The 17984-nt window shown below is 45.4% G+C and overlaps 1 protein-coding gene across 8 annotated transcripts in view; it reads right to left on the reverse strand.

The window, feature by feature from the left end:
* The window catches only part of C2CD5 (C2 calcium dependent domain containing 5), a 1003795-nt gene extending 994350 nt beyond the window's left edge, over positions 1 to 9445 (reverse strand). For all 8 annotated transcript variants that reach the window (XM_078674090.1, XM_078674088.1, XM_078674089.1 and 5 more), the window contains exon 1: positions 9349 to 9445. The gene's annotated coding sequence lies outside the window, so the exon portion shown is untranslated. The remainder of the gene's footprint in view (positions 1 to 9348) is intronic.
* Between the last annotated feature and the right edge of the window lie 8539 nt (positions 9446 to 17984).

The following is a 17984-nucleotide window of genomic DNA, read 5'->3' on the forward strand; positions in this document are numbered from 1 at the left end:
ATGGAGCGTTAAGGTGATACCTAGTTGCACTCTAAGGGTAGAGTTATGGAAGCATTGATTTTGGACACTCTTTTTAGCCCATTTTGATTCATTTTTTAACATAACCCAAACATGGTAGCACGAACAAGGTGATCGTCTCGTGTATCCCTTAGTATTTGATTGTTATTTGTATACAAATTTAGTCTCTGCTGTTTTAATTACAGTATTCCCCTGATGAAGGTATTTTAATACCGAAATGCATTGGGACAGACTGAACAGTATGCTGTGAAGAACATGAGTAAATGAAGTAATGTGCAGAATGTACAAGAAAGAAGCAGTTATATAAAAGACAACGTTTTCAAGAGAAAGAACGACACGTGTCATTTTTTGGATGGAGCAAATTCTTCATTGGACATTTGGTTTCTGATTTTGTGTTTGAAACATCTATGAAAAGTAGTTATTTGGAACAATTTTGTTTACAATTGCACCCTGAGGGGGCCAGTGACAAGTGTGCCACTCTCAAACAGTATCTGTTTGTTTGGTTAGTATGACACTTAATTTGACATGTTCTGTTATTAGTAGACCAGAGGCCAACAACCATGAAGTGTACTTTTAGTATAGTTAGTGCTTAGACCAAGGCTATCCATAAATTTCACAAAGGAATTAAGCAACCGATCTAGTCCCAATGCTGTTCTGTAAATTAGAACAGCATCATTTGCGTAGAGCAGCACAGGGATCGGTTGAAGACCATTGTTGGGCATATCCTTTCCTCCTTCAATTAATGACTTTTCTAAACTATTAATACATAATGTAAATAAAAAAAAGAAGGCCAGGATGCAGCCTCGATGTTCCACCGGTTTAGCTTAAGAAGCTCAGTAAAATTCTCCCATTGTTCCAAATCAAACTGAGGCAGACATTTTAAAATGACGATCCCTCAGTAATAAAACTACATTTTTAACCACCCCTAATCCCAGCATAATATTCCATAACTTCTCCCTGTTGGCCCTATCAAATGCAGTACTCAAATCCATAAAAGCCAGTTGCGAGGCCCCTTGTTTCACAACTGTGAAATCGTTAATAAGCCAAAGATTGAGACATTTATCAAACGTCCATAAACCAGGCAGGAAGCCATATTGAAAACAGGACAATATGCTGTGATTGACAGCCCAATCAGTAACCTATTCAAGACAACCCAGCCTAGAACCTTGACCGTAGACCTGATCAGAGAGATAGGACAGTAACACTTTGGATCAGAGCCGTTATCTTTCATGAAAACAGGAACATTCACACAAGTGGACCAGCCTTTTGGGCTAGACGATTTCATGGCTGTGTTAAGGTATAAGGTTATCAGCAGGGACAAGAGCTCGAAGTTTGATTTAAAAACATGTAATGGGACAACATCAGGAATGGGGTCGTATTCAATGGTAAAACCTGTAGTGCATTACAAACCTGATAAGAGAAGTTAGTGGATTCATTTGAAATATCAGTCCCTAGAGTCTCAAATAATTGGTGTAAGATTAGGTGCATCATAAATGCATTCAAAATGTATTACCCAGACATCCGGCGAAATAGAAGTCAGTAAGACCGGCTCCGCAGCAGACTTAACAAGTATTTGCAATGCAATAGGTATCGCATTTGTCAGAGTTAGAGCTATTGCTATTTTAAATTACAATGTTTTTTATCTATATGTGTTTTGGTTTGGCGTGTAGTGGATGTATGAACAGAGACACAGCTGGACCACTGCCTAGATGACTTAGAATGAGGAATTACCACTGGGGCCAGAGAAGCAGCTGGAGCACTGTCTAAAGGACTTAGAAATGGGAAATTTCTGACAGGACAAAGATGCAGCTGTAGCACTGTCTAGAGGACTTAGATTGTGGAAATACCAACGGAACCAGAGAAGCAGCTAATAGCACAGCCTGGAGGACTGAGAATGAGGAATTACCACTGTGACCTAAGACACAGCTGCAGCACTGCCTAGAGGATTTAGAATGGGGGAATTATTGACAGGACCAGAGAAGTTGGTAGCAGTACTGTATGAGGACTAAGAATAAGGAATTACCAACGGGACCAGAGGAGAGGCTAGCTGCATGTTGTACAGTGCTTTGCTCTTCCTTGAGCCTGCACTCTAGATTCCTTCTTGTGTTCTGTATTCTGGAGCGCTCTCCCTGCCTTCTTGGCAGTTGGAGCCCTGGTCGGACTTGGAGCTGACCTACTGTCTCTGTGCTGCAATAAAGCTCAATTTAAGCTTACCTGTGCCTGTGGACCTTACTTGTATTTTACATCATTTGGCGACTTGATGTGGTGTGAACTCCGATCACTGTCTCCTGTGTCCGCTGCAGCCTTAACTCGCTTTCCAGAGAAGTAGTGTCTCAACTCCATCAAGAATCTGCGCGTGTGATTCAGCGTTGATGAAGAAGTGTGGCCTCCGTTTCTTCGGCGATAGCGACTTCGTGGTGATCCTCTTCTGGTAATTTCTCCCATTTCCTGCTTTCCGCGCAGTGTTGACGTCATCTTCACCAACGTCTACTCTGCTGCAACGCGTATCCTGGCAACACGATCTCCTCAAGCAGCGACGTCACCCGAACCAACCTCCTTTGTTGGTGAGTTGCTAAGCAACGCTTTGCCTCTGAGCGCGTTCGTCAAGGGCGCAGAAGCTATTGACTTGCAACGTCGGCGTGTGACGCGAGACGCTCACGCACGACGCCACGACGTTGTCGGCCATTTTGGACAGCTTTACCGTTACCTTGGTAACGCGCCGATGTAACGCGCCGAGGTGCACAAGACCTTCGCGTTCAACGCGTAATCTTCAGCAAGTGCCTCCCAGCTCCGTTTTAAGGCATTTAACGCTACATAAGTTGATCTGTACTGTCAAAAACGAGCATTTCAAAGCGCTTGAAACGAGTGTGACAAAGCTGACAAAGCTGTAACCAGACCATCAGCTGCATTAACAGTAAGCATTTGCTTCATACTTTTGTTTGCTCCACTGTTAGGTGTACTTAATTCTCTATACCTGCTGACATTTGCTAAAAGTCATGTCACAATCAATCAATGTTGCCCTTCCTCCTCAATTCTTGTCAGAACCAGGCAATCCTCCTATAGCATGGGAAGACTGGATAGTTATGTTCCATAACTATATAGAGGCTCTAGATGGTGAGGATTATTCGCCTAAACGTAAAAAAGCACTGTTGATGACCACGTTGGGCAAAGAGGGGCAGCGTTTGTTTAGATACCTACCACAAGTACTACCTGCAGGTTCACAAGCCGATTTTGACGAATTTAAAGAAGCTGTCACAAGACTTGAAACTCGGTTTGGCAAAGAAGAGAATCTCATTCTTCAGAGATATAAATTTTATAAGAATAAGCAATTGGCTGAGGAAAGCATTGACGAATTCGTAGCAAGACTGCGTGAATTATCTATTAAATGTAACTTTGGGCAGATGGCAGACGAGCTAATAAGAGACCAATTGGTGGTGCAAGCCAACAATAGGAAGGTGCAAGAACGCCTATGGGCGGCTAAGAACCCAACATTGAAAGACGCAATAGAGCTGGCTAAAATTGTTGAGGAAAGTGAAAAATGCATGAGAGAACTGCAAAAAAGTGGGTTAGAGTCCAAGGTGACTGAAGTCTCTCATAAAAGTATTGTAAGTGACAATAGCGATGAGGAATCTGCTGCCATCGCAATCGTCAGAAAAAAAGGTTACATTCTTCAAAGAAAGAATGTGCAAGCAACATCTCTCAACAAGAATTATCATAAAATGTGTTCAAGATGTGGTACTTCTTCTCATCCTTTAGATGGGAAGTTTTGTTATGCTAATAACAAAGAGTGTCTAAAGTGTGGTAAAACGGGACACTTTGCTAAAATGTGTAAGAATAGGAATTACTCTAAAGTTACAGTTGTTGATGAATGCGATGTTTTAAGACGTGATGTGAACAAAATTTTAGTTTTGACTGACACTGTGTGTGCGTGTGATAACCAGAGGGGTAATCCTTTCAAGGATGATTTCATAATTGATGGCAAAACTGTTACACTCATGGTTGATACAGGGTCGAAGTGGACTATAATTCCCTTTTCCCTTTTGGAAAATGTTTGGGGAAAAAGAGCTTTGAAAGAGTGCGACATCTTCCCGTCTGGTTACCAGGGGGAGAGAATAGACATGCTGGGTTTCTTTGAAGCTGAAATTGTATTCAAAGGCAGATCAGCATATGGGAAAATTTATATATCAGCTGACGGTCCAGCAATCTTGGGCCGTCATCACCAATACGATCTCCATATAGTAGTTGATCCCAGGTCAGATAACCCAGTTTCCATAGTTGAGACTTCATCTGTAGAAGACATTTTGGCCAGATTTAAAAATGTGTTTAGAGACCAGTTAGGTGAGCTTATTGGATACTCTCATCGCATAATTCTCAAAGAGGGAAGTTTGCCTGTACAGCACAAGGTTAGAAGAGTGCCCTTTGCTTTGAGGGATGAGGTCAAGGCCACTCTGGAGGAAATGCTCCAAGGGGGGATTATTGAGCCCATTGAAGCATCCCCTTGGATTTCGCCTGTTGTGATCTCGCAGAAACCGGACAACAAGATCAGGTTCTGTGTGGATCTTCGTTCCCTCAATAAGTGTGTGGTAGCGGACGTGTTTCCCCTCCCCAACATTGGCGAATTGGTGTCAACCCTTAGAGGTGCAAGGTTCTTTAGTAAGTTGGACCTTAAGCACGCCTACCACCAAATTTGCCTGGACGATAGCTCAAAGCATTTAACTGCTTTTATCACTAGTGAGGGCACCTTCCAATTTACCAGACTACCTTTTGGGCTAGTCTCAGCTGCCAGCGTGTTCCAGAGACTTGTCTCTGAAGTTTTTAAAGGTCTTGACAAGGTGCTATTTTTTCAAGATGATATTTTGATTTATGGTAGTTCTTTACAGGAACACAATAAAATTCTACAGGATGTCTTACATAGAGTAGACGAGGCTGGGTTGACTTTAAGGAAAGAGAAGTGTGCTTTTCTCTTGAAAGAGATAGAATACCTTGGTTTTTGTTTGTCAGAGGATGGCATTAAACCCAAAAAGAATTTGATTGAGGCTATTGAACTTGCACCCCCCCCGGTTGATAAGGATCAACTTCGGTCCTTTATGGGCTTAATCGAGTTCTACTCGAAATTTGTAAGAGATTTTGCCTCTAAAACAGCTTCTCTTCGATCCTTGCTCAAAAAGGGTGTCAAGTTTAACTGGACCTCTGATCACCAATCCTGTTTCAATTTGATTAAGAAGGAACTCAAATCTGCCAATGTTCTCACCCCTTTTGACACTACTCGGTCCTCCATCTTGATGGTAGATGCAAGTGCCATTGGGCTGGGCGCTGTTCTTCTACAGAAACATGGCGGTGTCGAAAAGACAATCGCATTCGCTTCTAGACCCTTGTCCTCTTCTGAGTCTAACTACTCAGTAATTGAGCGCGAAGCTCTTGCTGCGGTCTGGGGTACAAGTTACTTTCGAACCTACTTATGGGGTTATAAATTTGTGTTACGTACCGACCACAAACCCCTTGTCAACATCCTTGCTCCTGGTGGAGCTGGTAAAGGTTCTCCCAGGTTGGCGAGACTGGCTTCTCGGCTACAGGACTTCCAGTGTGAGGTTGAATTCATTCATGGGTGGAAAAACATCCAAGCGGATTGTCTGTCTAGGCTCCCCATGCCTTCCACTGACTGTAGTTCTGGGACCAAGTCCGATGATCTCGCAGTTGCTGTAATAGAGGATGTCTTGTCTGTGTGTGGGGGCACATTTACTCGTGATGACTGGTCCAAAGGTATGGAGGAGGATCTGACCTTGAAGGCCGTCATCAGTCTCATTTCTAATGGTCCCAGGAGAGAAAGTGCAGTAAATCCCTCAGTCAGGCCCTTTTTAAAAATTTTGGACGAACTTTCCTTAGAAGGTAAAGATATTCTCATGAGGGGTGATCGTTTTGTTCCCCCTGTTTTGTTGAGAAAGAAAATTCTAGACTTGGCCCATGAGGGACACCTGGGTCAAAGTCTCACGCAACGTCGTGTCAAATTGAACTTCTGGTGGCCCTCTATTGATAATGACGCTGTGGATTGTGTTTTGAAATGCAATTTCTGTAAGGAGGGTGAGAAGCGCCTCAAAGTTTTAGGCTCCCACTCCTCTCACAAGATTTCTTTTGCTAATACTCCCTGGCATAGTGTATGCATTGACTTCATAGGCCCCATGTGTGAGCTTCCTACCGATCACAGGTTTGCAATTGTCCTTATCGACTGTTTTTCAAAATGGTTATGTGTGCAGTTTGTAAAGGAAATCACTACAGATGCTACTATTAAGTTTTTGAAGGGTATTTTCAACAACGAGGGGTATCCTTCTGTTCTCATTTCTGACAACGGGACGCAACTCACGTCCTCTAAAATGACTTCTTTTGTTAATGATTGTGGCATCAGGCATCAGAAGACGAGCCTTTACAACCCACAGGGCAATGGCATTTGCGAAAGGGTGAATCGCCTGGTTAAGGGCGTGATTCAAATGTTTGTGGATTCTGGCTCTTTTTCTAATGAGCGTGTCCAGGAATTGGTTTGGGCTTACCGCTCCACACCCCACAAGTCTGGTGAAAAGTCTCCCTTTGAGTTAATGCGGGGTCGGTCACCAACGAGCAAATTGACCCCTTCTTGGCTGAGTTCCAGCCATGAAATTCCTTTGGTCCATGACAGTGCCTCCTCACCCATTTCCGTGGGTGACTTGGTCAAAGTTAAGCCGGGCAGACTTGCTAAGGGCCTTAGTAAATATAGAGGTCCTTACAAAGTTAGGAGAGTTTTTCCCAACTTCATTGTTCTATCCAATGGTGAGAGCTGGAATTACCGGAGAGTAGCTCTCTACCAGAAATGTAAAGCTTCTTCTTTTGATGACCTGCCTCCTGCCAATGTAGATGGTTGTAATGGCTACTTATTGTCCTCTGGTTCTCCTGCTGCTCCCATTCCACTGTCAGCTAGTCGGAGGGAGGTGGGTGGTGGTGATGCTTCCACTTCCTCGGGTACCTACCTCAATAGGTCTGTTCTTGATTTCAGTTCTACTACTCCTGATGCTCCTTCCTTACCTTGTACTCCTGCTCCTCCTTCCTCTTCCTTATCTGATGTCTGCTTGAGGAGCCCTCGCTCCCGACGCCCTCCTTTGTATTTGAATGACTATGTACATTAGCATTTCCTTTTCTGTTGCTCTTTGTCTCTTATTTTATTGCAAGGAGAGGAGATATGTTGTACAGTGCTTTGCTCTTCCTTGAGCCTGCACTCTAGATTCCTTCTTGTGTTCTGTATTCTGGAGCGCTCTCCCTGCCTTCTTGGCAGTTGGAGCCCTGGTCGGACTTGGAGCTGACCTACTGTCTCTGTGCTGCAATAAAGCTCAATTTAAGCTTACCTGTGCCTGTGGACCTTACTTGTATTTTACATCACTGCACTGCCTAGAGGACTGAGAATGAGGAATTATCACTGGGAACAGAGACACAGCTGCAGCAATGCCTAGAGGATTTAAAATGCAGGAATTTCCGATGGGACCAGAGTATCAGCTAGCAGCACTGTCTGGGAGATGGAGAAATTACTGAAGGGACCAGAGTAGCAGTTAGCAGTGCAAAGTAACAAAATAGGATAACTAAAGAAAAAAACACATACGGTCACAGAGAGCAACACACAAGGGTGGGAACATGATGCAGAGGACATCGTGCAAATATACGCAGTTCCCAAAGTGAAAAAAATTTTTTTTTTTTAAATCGCTCCCACAAGGCAAGCAGCAGGAGGAGAACACATGTACATTGCCAATATTATATATATGGCACCGAAGAAAAAACAAGTTTTGTATTTCAGGGTGGGTGTGAAAGGAGAGGGTAATATAGAGGAGGAGAAAGGAAGTGCATGCAGGAGAGAGTGAAAAAACAGCAATGGAGAGGAAGTAGATGAAGCATGAAACATGCAGATGAGGGGCTTCAGAAAGAGATGTATGGTACTGGTGTTTTTAAAAGTTAACTCAAAATGTCTCCTATGAAATGTGATGTCCTTTGTTCTGTACACGTAAAAAGAAAATTCCTCAGTGACATTGTTACAGTAGTCGCATATAGGTAAGACAGGTATATATACGACTAGTTCCAGAGGTTATAGTAGGCAGGATTTATTGGTAACTACATCCCCAAGCTTTTTCAATGTTACCAAATCAGTAGCTAAACTTAGTGTCACTGTTAATGCCCACGTTCGACTGTCTCAGTCTGAAAGGGAAACAAGGCTCGCTTCTACTCTGTGAAGGGAAAGAAGGAACAGACAGCTGAAGATAAAAACAAGCCTCTCCGCAGTGTGCAGCTCCTACCTGAAAGAAATGAAATTGTGTGCAACAGTATAATTAGCCAATGTAAATGGGAGCCATTACAGGCCTTTATTTGTAGAATCATTTGTACAAATTGGCAACAAAGAGTCCTTGTTTTTGAGAGCTACTGTAAGCCCAGTAACTGTTCTAGAATGTGTCCTTTTAATGGAAACCTACAAGAAAGGTGTGTACTAGGTAAAGTCTGATAGCATGGTTCTGTGTGTGTCTTCTGGTAATACAGCCTAGAGTCCATTTACAGTATTTTCCCCAAAGTATCTTACTTATGTTGTATCTTTGTGTTTCAGTACGAGTTTGCTTATGATACATGTTCTTTGCATAGTATCATGTCCTTCTTAGCCTCTTGCTGCTGGATTGAGATGTATTGGCTTAGTAGGCTTGCACAGATGTTTATACACATTTTTTTTAAAAAAAATCAAGTTTCAGTAGTGTAGGTTACTACTACTTCCGTTGCTACTGAGGTACTTAATTGATGCCCGTGCGGGTGCGACATTAAGTGCTGTTTTGTGCTGTGTTTTTAGTACACACAGACTTCGGTACCTCTATTTGCATTTTATCTCCTGGACTTTCACTCTGTCGAACACTGCTAACTAGACTTGCTAGATGAGCTCACGGTATTTGAAATATAGGACTATGAGAAATATGCATAAAAGTGTATGAGGAAATTCCAGCTGGACGAAGATGACGAGATTAATAGCAGAACTCTAAAAACACTGTCGTGTTGCTGTACAACCAGTGGATCAGTGTTGCAAAACCTTAACACGCTCCCTGCAAGATGCATTTAGAAAAAAATAATACTCGTGTAATTGTGAACGTGCGCATGGGTCAAGTTTCATTTAAGTGAACGCTTTAGATTTGGAATGCCAACCTGTATTTTGATTAACCTTTCGGCCAAGTTACTGACCTTCTCTCAGTCACCCTGCACTGCAGAAGGAATACATAAAACAAAAGAAAAAGGTCAACAGAGGGGCACCAGAGGAACGGGCCAGGTATACAAAAAGTCAACACTCACCCTGCAAGTGGCGCCTGTCACATAAGCACCCGAATCTCGTAGTGGGAGGGGGAGGCCTCTTCGCCTTGCTCACTGATGACGTACACCAACAGACGAGGAGGCAGTGGTGAAGACAGAAGACGGACACCGTTTTTGTGTGTATGTGTTCTTCTCCTACTGTGGTCGCCCTTTTGGAACAGAAACACGTCCGCCTCAGATTGATACAAACATTGCCACTCCTTATTCCACTAAGCTGTTATTGAAAGGTTTGCTCTTCGAGTTCCCTTCTTAACAGCGCAGAGTACAAATAATATAACAAGGGTCGCACGGGCACCCAGCGGGCGAAGGAATTCGATGAAATCGTCTATATTCATTTTTAACATGGCTTATCTTTATTTAAATTTCAGTTATTAAAGCAGCTGTAAAACACATTTCAAAGTGTACTCTTCTTACAATTACTGTTGGAAATATGTACAGAGAGGTCTTTAGGCGATTGTCGTAATATTTGTACCGAAAGGGATATTAAAATACTGATCATACTTCTATAAAACCTGCCAGAAGGCAACAATACATGCTGCAGGCAATGGTTGTGGTAATTTGAGGGCAATCACTAGTAAGAACCAGCCAACAGACCAGGAAACAAGCCCACAAATAACCAACAAGCAGTTGCAATGCAATAGGTCTCGCATTAGGAAAGTTTGAGCTATTGGTATTGTAAATGACAAATTTTGTATTTATGTGTTGGTTTTGAAAATAGCTAAATTAATAGCTTTGTCATTTACAATTCCAATAGTTTTAACTTTCGCAAATGTGACACCTATAGAATTTGTAATGCAATATGTGTTGTATTTACGTGACTTAGACGTATGGATATTACAAATAACAATGGCTTTTAATTTTTTTAAATAATGAATACTTAAATAAAAGTTATTGTAATTTATAATGGCAATAGCTTAAATTTTTGTAAATAATTTTTGTGAAGATTATGTTCAGTGTATTTTATTGTGACGAAAATCCAAGAACAGAGGTGAAATATTAACATCTTTTTGTGACATTTGTAATGAAGCTTGGAACATTGAGAGAACATATTTGAACCAGTAGTTGTTGAATGGTTGCACAAATTGATGCTGTGGTGGCGCTGAGTGATGTGGTGGCGACGAGTGATGCTGTAGCGTTCAGTGATGCTGTGGTAGCGCATAGTGATGTTGTTGTGCCCCTGAGTGATGCTGTGGTGGTGCTGAGTGAGGCTGTGGTGATGCGATAGATAGAGTGAGTGCGATAGATGGATAGAGTGAGTGCGATAGATAGATAGAGGGAGTGCGATAGATAGATAGATGGAGGGCGATAGATAGATAGAGGGAGGGCGATAGATAGATAGATAAAGGGAGGGCGATAGATAGGCAGATAGAGTGAGGGAGGGCGATAGATAGATAGATAGAGTGAGGGAGGGCGTTAGATAGATAGATAGAGTGAGGGAGGGCGATAGATAGATAGGGTGAGGCCGATAGAGTGAGTGAGGGCGATAGAGTGAGTGAGGGTGATAGAGTGAGTGAGGGCGATAGAGTGAGTGAGGGTGATAGAGTGAATGAGGGCGACCGAGTGAGTGAGTGAGGGCGACAGAGTGAGGGCGGTAGAGTGAGGGCGGTAGAGTGAGGAGGGTAGAGTAGTCGAGTGAGGGTGGTATATTGGTGGAGTGAGGGCGGTAGAGTGGTAGAGTGTGGGCGGTAGAGTGGTAGAGTGAGGGCGGTAGAGTGGTAGCATGTGGGCAGTAGAGTGAGCACGTGAGGGCGGTAGAGTGAGCGCGGTAGAGTGGTAGAGTGAGGGCGGTGTAGTGGTGGAGTGAGGGCGGTAGAGTGGTAGAGTGAGGGCGGTAGAGTGAGGTTGTGAGAGTGGTAGAGTGAGGGCGGTAGAGTGAGGGTGGTAGAGTGGTACAGTGAGAGCGGTAGAGTGGTAGAGTGAGGGCCGTAGAGTGAGGGCGGTAGAGTGGTAGAGGAAAATGTTGCTATTTTGACAGTATTGCTCGTAAAATAACACATAGTATATTGCAGATGTGCAGAGTGTGATATGTTATTTATTACCATTATTGAGTGTGTGGCTGTTGAGGCTTCATATTCATGAATCCTCTAGTAAGTCATGATGTACCTTCCCTTCCCCAACAATGGTAATAAGTAGCTTAATATGAATCGAAACGCCGTCGACTCTCCAGCGAGATTCTAGGCGCCTTTCGCACAGTGGTTACCGCAAAAATTGAAAATGAATAACAATCCTCTGGAACTAATTTGAAACCACTCTGCTGTTTTTATTCACTGTACATAATTGTTCACTATACACCTGCGCCGTCCACGCTGCTCTCACTGTCACTTGTGTCGCCGTAGTGTCACTCACTTTGCACTCGTGCACCTTGTACAACCTTGGGCTGTCACATATTATTCAATAATTGCAGTGTTGATATTAACTGTTAATTATGTTTGTCCTCTAACTTTTGGAATGTTTATAAAATGATGCCTTGAGCACATAGATAATCAAATTGAGTCTCCTTTTTCTGTCTGGATAATACTGCACTGATATCCTTAATAACTGTCTCCAAATAACTACCGGTTGGGAAATTGTTCCTTCTGTATAATAGCAAGCATGTGATTGGCATAGCTTTCTACGTGTACCTCTGGGAATGTTTGCAAACAGCAAAAACAAAAAAATTCCTGCCCGCCACTTCAATCTAACGAATCTATGTCAGAGCCGCATGCAAAACTTCTCAGAACACTGCCCTGTTAGAGACTCGGGTGTCACGTTGTTCCTTACAGTAGCAGGTTTCCACGTTCGCCATATTTTAACCCGAGTTTAGGGAAAGCTTGGTCCGCGCTTTACAGTTATTTTCTATGGGAACTTGCAAAAGCCTCGACTGCCAAGGGATGGAGGTTTTCAACTGTATTCCATCAGTGTCAGCTTTAACAATGTAGGCAGCTCCGCTCAAGAAAAAATAAATGCTTTCAGGTTTTCCTGTCAAAAGTCACAACAAAGCTTCGTGTGAAGTAACTCTTAAATCGCTCATTCAGGCGAACATAAAGGCAAGATTGAAGATGACGGGAAAGTGAAAGGGGAAAGGTAGAGAGGGGAGGAGACTGAATTGAGGGAAAACAGGGCAAGAAAGGTGGTCGAAGGAAAGGAGCAACAGAGGGAGATCACTGGAGGAAATCAAAACAAGCGCACGCATTTAAAAGAAGTATTTAAATGCGGGAGAGGGGTGGGGGGCGAGCTACGGCGTCATGGCTCTGAAGAAAAGCAGATGCTCCTGTTTATGACCTGCGGAGCGCGTGAAGTGGCTGGTGGAAAATGGAATCAAAGCGGCCGGTCGCTTTGATGTTCTTGGCTTGTCTTAGAGGCTCGTGATGGGGAGAGAGGGTGCTAACTGGGACGGGGTGGAGGGCAGACGAGAAGGGGCGGGTGAAACAAGCGAGCGCGCACCCGTCGCACATGCACTGGCCATAAATACGCATTCCAAAGCCCTCTTGGTAGGATTTTCTGGTGCCCCTCTATATCTCTCGCCAGCAATGCGGAAGCGCATTGGCAGGCGAGACCTAAACAAGCAGGAAGTGGGAGGGGTTGGCAAATGCGCGAGGGGCCGCGATATGTGGTGGGGGAGGGCATACTACATAACAAGGCAGACAACTAGGAGGTAAATACCTTGCTGCTTGTTAGTAATCTTCATTACTTATCAGAACTCCTCATTCCCTTACAGTTGTACAAGTATAGGCTTAGATTGCATTACCATGGCTAGTATTGTGTGTTCTAAAGTTGAGACCTGAAGATTACTTTACTGCTGGTGAATTATAAAGAAGCAGCGTTTGTCAGTAATGCTGATCCCAAGTGAACATGTTTTTTTCTGTGCTTATGGTTGTGCAGGATGGTTGCACTACCTGAGCGCCTCTGTGCTGCATAAGCCTCCTGCTGGGGTTGTACGGGGGGGGGCGGGGGGCGCGGGGCAGTGGTCGCGGGAAAGGAGCTCTTCCACATTGGGAGTGTTCGGAGGAGGTGAAAGGCTGAGAGGTGCGCTCTGCAGCGCTGTGTCCTCAAAGGCTTGGCGCGGGGAGAGGGGCCACTGAATGAAGGTACGGACTGTGAAAGCGCGTTTTATAGAAACATGGAAGGAAGAGATGGAATTTCTAAATCACAGTGGAGTAAGAGTGGAGAGCATGTGAGGTCACAAGTCACAGCATCTGCTATGACGGAAAAACAAGCAGACTGCAAGGGGCTGCAGGTGGGCTCTGTCTGTACGAGTCACAGAATAGCGGCAATGAAAGTGCACAGAAAAGTGGTGATTAAATAGGAGTAACTGAAATGATAAAAACAAAAAAATGTACTAGGCACCGAAAACTAGAATTGAAATGTGCACAGAAACGTGGGGACTATGGACTATGCACAATAGTGTGGGACTTAAATGGCAGTCACTGCAACAAAAAAAATACATGAAAAGAATCAAATGACGAAGCGACACCAGGAGAATCTGACAAAGAAAATAAGAGACATGGAAAGACATCGGGTGACTAGAGGAGGAACTTGGAGACAGAGAGGATCACTGGGAGGGAGGAGGAGGACTGGGAGGAGGGTAGAGAGGCGGAGGGCGAGATGCATGAACGAGTCCTGAGAGAGAACGGGGAAATAAGAAGCAGTTTTCAGAGAACGAGGTTTGAGCGAAACGGGAAGGCGTAGGGCGAGCAGGACCAGAACGCCGTGCAAAAATGGCACATGCAAAGATGAGGCTGTGCTATATAATATGTAACTGCGGGCACTAGAGCGTTACTGTGTAGAAAGGTTACTTAATAGAAATTAGGAAAGAGACTGGAACGAAAAAGGCAAAGAAGGACAGCATTGAAAAGTGAACCTGTAGAAGCAATGAAATTAGAAAGGAAGAGGCAATGAAAGAAACTAAGGTGAGAGAGAACGACAAAGATAATAAAGAGGAAACCCATCACAAAAAGAAAAGCAACTGAATTACAGGCTGAATGAAAAACGTTAACCAAGACAAGAAAAAAAAAGAAGGAAATACATGTTTAAATCAGGAAGGGTTAGACGATCAAGGAATAACGAAATGGTGAAAAAAGACATGTAAGAAATATAAAATGTAAGGCAAGGAGGAAGGGAGCTAGGCAGGGGAAAGGAAGTAAATGCAAGATATGGAAAAAAGGTAATAAAGATAATCTCGGCATTGCTGTGGCGGGGGGGCGGGGGAGCGGGAGGCATTCCCTTGAAGTCTGATGCCGAGGCTCAGACAAATGGTAGAATGGTAGTGTGCGAGCGGCTTCCTTTCAAGTCTGATGGGGGGGAGGGGCGCGGAGCAAGTGGCAAGCGCGCGCCCGGCGCACATGCACTGTCCATAATCCGCATTCCAAAGCCCTCTTGGTAAGCTTTCCTGGATCATCTCCATATCTCTCGAATAGCTAGGCGAGACCTAACAAAAACCGTCCCAGACACTGACCTATCAGACCAGTCCTTCTTGCACTGTAGGATCGTCCTTTAGGTCAGTCCAACATTGCACATGGCATTCCTTTGCCAGATTGCTGAGGAGCTCCATCACAACGTGGGGGATGCCCCCCACGAGCACTGCGAGCCTGCATGTCGTTTTCTTTTGCCCCTGATCTATATAATGTAGAGATCTTTCGCTGCCCCATACCTTCGCTTTCAAGAGGGTAAGTCAGGTATATCAGTAAGATTTCCAATTTGTGGGTGTAGGGCATGTCTAAGCTGTAGATGCCCAAAACTAAATAATGTTTTTTTTGCACTTCAGTCTGTTAATAAGACTCCAAATGAAGACATCACTGGCCCTTAATTTACATCCCCAAGCAAATACGACGATGGCATACCAACTCTAAAGGTTTGTACCTGGCCCAGCACATTCCCGAGCAGAAGCGGAGATTGTTTTATCAACTTGTAATGCCAAGTTATACTATGCAGGTTTTTCAGCCATAGTTTTATTACTGTATTTTCCATGAGGTACAAACAGGGGGCAAGTTACCTGCCTTAAGGAAGTGTTGTGGGTGTGTTTCTCGAAAGCCCAATTCTCATTTGCAAACGCGGGGTCTGCTTTTGTACCATTAAGTCATTCTTTGACTTCTATTAGGGAGAAAGCGCAATAATATGACAGAATGCCTATCACACTTATCCCTCCACCATCATAAAGAGATTTGTAACATTTTTCCACAGCAAACCTTGTATTTTTCTCTCCCAATAAGGAATTTCAAGCTATGAAAGTCAGATGAGCAGCGGTGTGGCTTGTAAGCCACCCATGTCGGACGTGTGAGCCGGGCGCTCTGCACAAGCCCACATCCAATCCTGAAAATAATCAGTCCCACCTGCCTATATACTGCAGGGTGGGTGGCACCACCTGGGGAACAACCCGGCGGATACGACCCGCGCTGTTCGGAAGACCGGAAAGAGCTCAAAAGATCATAGCTGAGAAGACGGGCTCCGCGAAGGGCCGGGCTCCAAGGAGGTGGCTCTGGCCAGTTGAGCAGGGAACAGCGAGGGAGGGCCCGGAGCATCTTCGGAGACAGAAGGCAACCGAGAACCAAGAGGACCCTGGAGAAGCAGAGGAAGGAGTGGTCCGGTATTGGGGGCGAAATCCAAACCTGACACCTGTGAGTACAGCCAAGACTGCACAGAGAAGCTCGGAGCCTTGACGTGGCGCCTCAGCGCCGAGTGAGATGACAGTTAGGTGAGCTCATTGATTCCCCATAGCGCCTGTTAATGGAACGGCCTGGCTGGTTGGGTGGCAGAGAGAACAAGTCTGACGGTGCCGACGACTACGGATAGCTGACCCCGGCCAGCCTGGCAGGCCTTATGCCGTGGAGGTCACGGATAGCGAGAGCGCCGTGGCAGGCAGGGGAATAGGAATGGACCACCATTGGAGGACACACTAGGGACTCGCCGGGCCCGGGCCAGGACCCGGTTGTAATTCACTGATAACGGCGCCGGCACGGGGGTGCCGTGATCCATCCCCTGCACCTGCAAAGATTTGATTGCGCCGTGAGAGAGTGCCCGACCTTGCAGACTGCCGATGATTACTGGTGAGGCCAGGAGGCAAGTGAGACGACGGCTGGCCTAGCAAAGGCCTGGCCACATAATGAAGAGGAATAGACATGGGTTAGTGGTCCTGAACTGATATCGTTGGTCTCGCTCTGAAGTGGGACTGCACATCGCACCCACACACAAATCCTGTTCTCACTGGAAACTACTGGAGGCCCTGGCAAATGTTACGCATTCTCATCCTGCCCTGCATGCACTGTTAGGAACCCGGGCCTGTGTGGGTGATTTGGCCCCCCAGAATCACCATAAGGCCCCACGCCCTGGAGCTGCGCTACCTTTGCTGGTGACCTGTCGGGCCAGGGTGCACGAGGTGCGGTGTGGAGTGCCTGGAAATCTGGGAAGCACCTGCTGGACCCCCTTTAATCCCCCTGGCTGGTGTACAGCGCTGAGGTCGTGGGACTTGCCTGGCCGCGGACTGAAGATACCTACCTGGGCAAGATGGGAAAGGCCAAGGCGAAGACGGCGGGAGTGCCTTTGGACCACGGAGAGGATTCCGCTGAGCAACAATAGGATCTGCCAACAACAACTGAACAGAATTCTCAAAGCTATTGCAGATACCAAGGCCACCCTCCACCATGACATTAGTATGACATGACATTAGTACTGTGCCAGTAGGCCTGGGGCTGCTCAGAGCTGAGCACCCCAATTCGCGGAAAGGGTAAAAACTGCGGAAGCCTCAATCGAAGAACTTACTCCTGCACAATCGGCACTTACACACCAAGTCACTGACCTTCCTGACCGGGTCCGCAGGTTGAAACGTAAGGCTGAAGATGCGGAAGGACGAAACAGGAGGAACAATATCCGGGTAGTCGGAATACCAGAAGGGTCAGAGGGTGGAGATATGATCGCCTTTATAGAACCATGGTTACGCAACACAGTGGCGCCAACTGGTCTCTCAACGTTCTACACACTATTAAGGGTGCACAGGGTCCCATCTCGCACTCCTGCACCAGACCGCGCACCATGACCTGTGATGGCAAGTCTCCTTCATTATAGATATAGAGATGCCCTCCTACAAAAAGTGTGCCCATATGGCCCATTTGTTATAAACAATAGTAAGGTTTCTATCTTCCCCGACTACACTGCAGAAGTGCAAAGGCGAAGGGCCTCATTCCTTGAAGTCAAAAGAGCCCTATGTGAAGAGAATCTACAATACTCCTTAATGTTCCCTGCCACGCTCTGCAAAATGCTCGAATGGAAGACACACTTCTGCGGCAACCCGTAGGCAGCCTGGGAATAGCTCAAATCCTACATAGCTGGGTGATCACCCTAAAAGACGGATACTGCCGCTACAACTAGAGACCCTCAGTTCAGGAAGAGGACAAGCCCAAACAGAGACCATCTAAAAACCAAGTCTCTCTCAGACCGAAAAGGAGAGAGCTGCAGCATTACAGGGAGGAACCCACATCATGAAAGAAAGAGAACCACTCTACGAACCTGGCTCCCATTCAGCTAAAGGGACAGGAGACTCGGATTCGGATGCCTCCCGTACTGATAGCACCACACTGCCTGGGATCACCCCCGAGAACGGCGGACGAACTTTGAACTGCAGCCCTCCTCCTGAGTCGGGGTCACCC

The sequence above is a fragment of the Lissotriton helveticus genome, chromosome 1_1 (genome assembly GCF_964261635.1).
Source record: "Lissotriton helveticus chromosome 1_1, aLisHel1.1, whole genome shotgun sequence".
In the NCBI taxonomy this organism is placed as follows: domain Eukaryota; kingdom Metazoa; phylum Chordata; class Amphibia; order Caudata; family Salamandridae; genus Lissotriton; species Lissotriton helveticus.